Here is a 6,936-nt window from a genome sequence, read left to right as displayed (position 1 = left end):
GTTACGTGTATTCTTGTTAGCATCTGGTGCTAGCTAGCTGCGCTAACGGATATAGGGAGCTGTTTCAACAACAAGGTGGAGGGAGAGTCCTTTGCTGTCAGACTGAGAGGCTGAAAACTACAGCTCTGGTGAGGTAAATTACTCTCTGAGTCTTTAGATAGTTAACTTAGTTTAAGTTATCTCAGTGGGTCTCAAACGGTTCGGTCACCATTTATGTAAACACATATTTCCATTTGAGGGCGTAGTGATTAGTAAAATATGCATGAATAATACAAACAAAATGTTAACTAGGTGAAAAAAGGTAAGATAAACTTGTTGAGAGCTAAAACTAGTCTTTGCTGTTGCCTCAAAGAGGAGCAAGGGGGAGAGGAGGGAGACAGGAGAGGCCGATTCAGGAGCCCAGACACACTCACAACTATAAATGAACCAAAAACAAATAAATAAACAAGTTTCAATGTTTTTTCATATTGGATATTGTATGTTATTGGTTATGGCCATGTACTTATGATTTTATGATTATTTAAATGTATACATTTTTGTTTCATATGGGTGTAGTCTCTTTATTTCCCCCTCAAAATGCACCAGATTGATGCATTTAAGTCCAACACTTAAAAAAAAATCTTACCGGGGGAGCATGCCCCCGGACCCCCCTATAGGATTTGAGGCCCGGCCCCACTGTTCCCAAATAGATTTGCAATTTTTTTTAAATAGTAACCCATCTCCATATGTTTCTTTTTGGGTAGTAGATTTAAACTAGAGGGCTATCACTTTGTGCAGCAACGCTATTGACAAATAAATCCAGCAAAATGGCACAAAAAACTGGTAGTGGCCTCAGGGACGAGGAGTCATTTAACTAGCCAGTAGGAGTCAAGCTTTACTTTCTTTTATATCCATAAAGAAAAAGTAAATCTGTTTACAGTTGTTTCATTATGGATGTTGAGAGGTATCCATATATCTCTTCATTTTGCTCTCAAATTGCACCAGATTGATGCATCTAACTTCAATATTTCAAAAAAAAAAATTCCCAGGGGAGCATGCCCCCGGACCCCCCTAGACTAGAGGGTGTCAGGTCCACTCCCCACTTATAAAAATAGCACTTTACCACTGCACCCCCTCTAATCTCAGATGCACCCTGAGTCATTTTGTACAGTGAGCCTTTCTAAAATATACAGTAAAGAGACAAACCCACCAGCATTATAGGATATACTATGACTTTGTGCCAAATACTTGTTGCTGATTTAGAGTACTGGCACCTTTTTTATTCCAATTCAAGCACTGTGAGTGATATATATATTATACACACTGCTCTGCTTTCTGCAAGGACCTCACAGCTGTTCTCACTGTAAACATCGCGTCGCGATGAAAGCAGTTAATAAAATAATATCCAGGGGATGCATGCAGAGCTGTCATTGGCTGAGATAAGTCCGGCCGTGCGTCACGACTCTTTGAAACATCTCTGTTCCCGGAAATGCAACCACGAAGGAGCCGTGGAGGACTGTGGAGGACCCATCAGTGTATCCTCGGTTATAGCTCCTCCACAGAGCCTCCTCGACGCTCGATCCTCGGTCCTCGAAGTGCATTTAGAGAACTGAGATGTCCTTCAACATGGCACGCTGAAATTCATTTCCGGGTCACTACCGGAGGACCGAGAAGCCGAGGAGTCGAGGAGGGGGATTTGATGAAATGAGAAAGGGCCAGGGTGTTAGCGGTCTTGCTGTTCAAAGAACAATGAAAACACTGTAGATCACCAACACTATGGTTTATTTTTTATTCACAGGCAAGTCAACGTTGTCGCAGTAAAAGTCCCAAGATAGCTCCTGGTGCAATAAAATGTTCCCTTTCAGTGTTTTACTATTATCCTGCTGCATTAATGTGTATGTTGCATTGCATCATGTTACTGCTGTGGATTTGTTTCCGAGCCGCTCCAACGAGAGTTACAACGAGAACGACGTCATATTTACACAAGACGGATCCTTTCTAGCCATAACCCTCCAGCCCCCACCAGCCCCCACCCTCCCTGTGAGCACAGTGTGCTCTGATTGGTCGGGACCATGCTGAACACGTAACATGAACGAGCCGGGCGGCGCGGTCCCGTGGGTTAGATGCGCGTTTATAATGCAGAGGGAAATAACTCTCAGAATAACGTTATTAGCACATTTTTACAACTTGAGGAACGAATGTTTTTAATAAGGGCTATACAGTTGTTCATACTGGGTAGTTTATTTAGTTTAAAAAAAATTATCCAACGATTTACAGACCACTCTTTCCCCATGTAAGGCCCATTCCCAAACCGCCCCCTACACCCTACCCCTCCGTTTGCGCGTTCACGCGGAGGGTCCGCCATATTGAGGGCTGTTCCAAACCAACGAGTGTGGAGCGGTGTGGAGGAGGAGTGGGCTATCAAGCCCTCAAACAGCGAGTCTGCATCGGTGCTGACTTGAGACCGGTCTCTAGCCTACCTGGCCGGAGTCACGCTGTGTGTGTCCGTCAGGAAACACGCTGTTTACAAGTAGTTCCAGCAAACATCCACTGATAAACTGCGATGTTAACAACCTCATGATAACCTCCTATGTTTTTAACTTAGGATCATACCTGTGTTTAGTCTAGAAAAAGGTAAATGTGTGCATTTTATTATAAAGTTCTGTATATTTACAGACTGGTGCAAAAACTAAGAAGCTTATAAACATCAGGTTTAAAACTAAAAGAGCTTTACAAAAAAGTAACACAATGAAAGATGTTTGGAGTTTTATTTGAGTTATTAATTTACTTTTTTTGTCTCAGAGATGCTGATTTGAAACCGTTGTTACATACAGTTACGGCATTTCCTGTTTCTGCCGGAGAGAAAGCTTGCTGCTGTATTTATACCCTTAACCCTTAATGGAGGGAACTTCATTCAGCTGCGAGTGTGGCTACAGACGGAGTTCACTCCGTCACGGAGGGGTAGGGTCGAGGGAGTGGTTTGGGATTGGGCCTTAGTCAATGGAAAAAAGTATTTCCGGGCCTGGCAACCAAACAGAAGTGTAGTACCGCCGTTTGGCCACCACGAATATTTTCATCTGAGTCCGGCGCACTTCCTGTGTTTTAAGTTGTTACAGTATCGATCTACAGTTTAAAGGGAGAGTTTTAGTAACCACTCTATAAAATCAGACAAATATTATGTCCTGTTGAAGGGAAAGCTAGTTCCAAACAAAATATAGTTTTTCAATTTGAGGTATTGGTTTCACCATTGTAGCATATATTACTATAGGATAACTTATTATGGGGAATTAACTGTTGTTTGTAGTCCAAAATGTAGAGTTTAAAATAAAATAAAAATAAAAAACAGCACATTTAATTTTGAAAAAGCAATATAATTGGAAAACATGTGGGGCCTTGGATCACCCATTGTAAAGGTGCATATTATTGACAACCAATAAGGAGAATGGGTCACCACTCTGCAGTGGTTTTTCAAATCTTACTTGCAGCTTCACAGGGAATGCACGGCACTAGATGATGAGTTTAAAAGACAAGCGTCACCACCTTCCAATGGACATCCATTTAATTAGTAATAACCTGACATTTAGAGAAGTTATTTATACAAATATACCTGCCATAGTGAAAACTCCTAAATTCAACTACAAACCATTGATGAAATTACTTCTGTTTTTAAATCCTTGATAAAGGAAGGAGTGATTGTTACATGTTCGAACACCCAAGGTTCCACGCACTGCTAGGGAGGTTAAACATTTTTCTGTAAGTGGACCAGAATTGAAGATAAACTCTCTAAAGACTCTGGGGTGCATACCTGACCAAACTTGACTTTACAACCAGACAGTGCGAGTGTGAATGTATGTCTGCATGTGATCAGTGTAACTGCATTACCTAACCAAGCATGTTTTTGGACTAACACATTATTCTGGGGCTCTGTGGGAAACGAGAGGTTTCCTAAAATTCAACAAAATTGGAAAACCGCACGTGACCCGTTTCTAATCTACTTGATGCTATTTTACTCCAACAGGCAGTGGCGGTTTGCAAAATGTGAAGCTCAAACTAAAATGTGAAGATTCTGTTTCTTTTAGGACTGAAAGATGGAGAGAAACACTTATTTTCACTGGAGTGTTTACTCTGGAAAATAATGGATGTACATTTGTGATTGATCACCTGAAGGTTTTCTTCCCCATTACAGGATTGTGTTACACATGAGTTCATGTGTAAAAAGGGGGAGTGTGTGTATATAATGTATTATATCAACATGGCTGTAAAATTCACAATCTACATTTTTCATTTAGGGATTGAAAGAAACCTGCCGCCCCAACTCGGATGTTCAATCTGACCATTGATTGACAGTTTTAGAATGAACCTGCTCCATGTCTATAAGATACTGTTTGATGAATGTTGACATGTTTCTAAATATTGATTGAATTATAACAGGTAACGCAGATGCAGAAGCAGTGGCCAAGGGGCTACTGTGAGAGATGTAATTCCAGAATGGGAATACCAAAGAAGTTGACCTGTGATAATGAAACCATTTTGTAATGTGGATTTTTTAACAGATATTAAGTGGGGTTTGAAATGTAGAAGTAACATATTACTGTTTAGTTAAAAGCTAAAACATTATAATGTAATGAGACATAATTTAATTTAGACAACATCCTGTCTCTAGCCTGGTAAATAATTAGAAGTAAAAGCCATATACTTTATTGTTTAGGTCATTATGGGAATAGAAATGAATTCAAGACTAGTTGCACAAGGGCAATTTAAATTCACAATAGAAAGACATTTGATGACAGTATGATGGAATTCTGTATTCATTTTTTCCGCTTGATAATATCGAAGCACTGACAGGTAGAAGCAGTATTGCCAGGTGCAATCCATGCACTTTGACAGTATCATGATTTTAGTTGTTATTGAATCCATAACATTAGTGTGTTTACCAGAAACATTGACAGTTCATTATTAGATTTTAAATAGAATTTCAAGGATTTGATTTAAGAATAACACAGATGCTTGTCAGAAATTCAGAGCTACTGAAATATGTTATTTAGTTCACCTAAATGTTGGAGTTTTATTTAGTTGACACAGTCCAAGTATTAAGATTCTGAAGCTGCACTGGCAATTAGGAGGTCTAACATTTATTTAGAAAACATTAACATTAGAAATAATAAGCACACCATTTATAATTTACAGAGATAAGAAAATTAAGATGAAGAGAATGGAAGATTTAAAGCGAAAAGTGTAAATGAAAGAGCATGCGTTTGACATGTGAAAGTATGAAATGGTACTAGAATATCTTATGAACAATCAAAGGGCTGTCACTCAATCGTAAATTAACCATACTTGCAGAACAACCCAGACTGCAAAACTAAATGGTCCTAGGAGGGAGTTTTTAGCTAAAGACAGCATTAGATTGCCTCCTGATGAGTTTAAAGATAGAAATCAAATATCAGCAGGTTTTGAATTAATATTCCTCTGTCACACAATCAACAAGGATGTGGATGGGATGAACTATATCTAATATAACTAGCAGAGATTCATAAATTACACCAGAGACGCAGTAAAAAGAAAAAATAGACGTAGATTAGATTCACACCTAAAAAGGTGTGAAAGGAGGGATTTGTGGAGGCTATTTTTATATAACATTACAAGAGGGATTCTTATTATTACATGATATGCTTTTTGTGCTCATGAGATTGCTATGACTATAAAATAAATAGTCAAGATCACCAATCCCAAGGTTTGATGGATTGGATAGAAAAACAAAGGGAAAAGTCTCATAAGAAAGTTTTAGCCTGCAATAACAGAGTAGCAAGGTCAGGTGCAGGCACTGGCAGAATACAAAGGGTTATTCATAAACAGGACATCACTCCGGCCTTGAGTAGTATGGGAGCTTCGCTCCCACACATAGCTAGGAAGCAGCATTATGAAGATTCCACTATATCTGCAGAAAGCTTCAGAAAAAAACAAATGATGTATGATCGCCAGAGTAGGGAGGGACTTCCACAGGCCGGCCAAATACTGATAGGAGGATCGTGTTGCCAAGAGACTTTTTTCTAAGTCTGTGCACCTACCAAAGAGAACCAAGTCTAAACCATGGTATCTCTTCAGCTAGTCTTGACCAATCGTAAATGTACGGGCAACGGCCTGTGTAATAAAAATGTATGCACGCACGAGGTTCGAGGCTCTTGTCCGGAAATAGACTGTCAGATTACAGCTTTGCTGTCTGTGAATTCTATGACGTGACAGAGTCCTTGGCCAAGTGATATATATCTTTTGCTCTCTTTACAATAAATAGTTCCAAAACAACATAGAATAACTATAAAAATAATGATAGTTTTTTTGTGGTATTTCTATAGTCATTCTTAATAGTAATACTAGCCTATAGTGTTTTTTTGCAAGGAAATGTAAATGGATACATTTGAATGGTGTGACAATGTCCTATTTGATTGGATTCAAATGTACGTACATATTCTTCCTGTTATGTTTGCCTGCTTTATTTTACCTAATGCAATATACGAGCCTCTGTTGCTGCCTGAAGCTAATGAGATTGTCTTATCATCTCCTCAATGTGTTCCATCTGCCGCTGCGAAAACGTGGGGCAGGGCTGTAAAGTGGGGGGGCCAATGGCCCCTTGGCCCCCCTGCTTCCGGCGCCCCTGCCCCTGGTTTGTCCCCTACTCTAACTGCCACATGAGAACAACTCAAAATCAATTGAAGCATATTTAAAAACAGGGACATTTCCGGGGACAGATTGACCCGGGGATTTGCCACCAAAGCCAGGCGGGCATTTGGTATGATCACCATAGCCATATTATGAGGCCAGAGGGCTGTCCTTTGCTTTCAGCTGTCAGATTGTAAACCAAGTCACGTGACTGGGGGCAGTTGACAGCGCTGACAAGTGTTGTTTCTCAATGTCAAGGAAGGATGCTCCAGAGCCACTATTTCAAGGATGCTACGTCAT

The sequence above is a fragment of the Notothenia rossii genome (assembly GCF_949606895.1).
Source record: "Notothenia rossii genome assembly, chromosome: 4".
Lineage (NCBI taxonomy): Eukaryota > Metazoa > Chordata > Actinopteri > Perciformes > Nototheniidae > Notothenia > Notothenia rossii.
The sequence above is the reverse complement of the archived record's forward strand: the minus strand, read 5'-3'. Positions refer to the sequence as shown.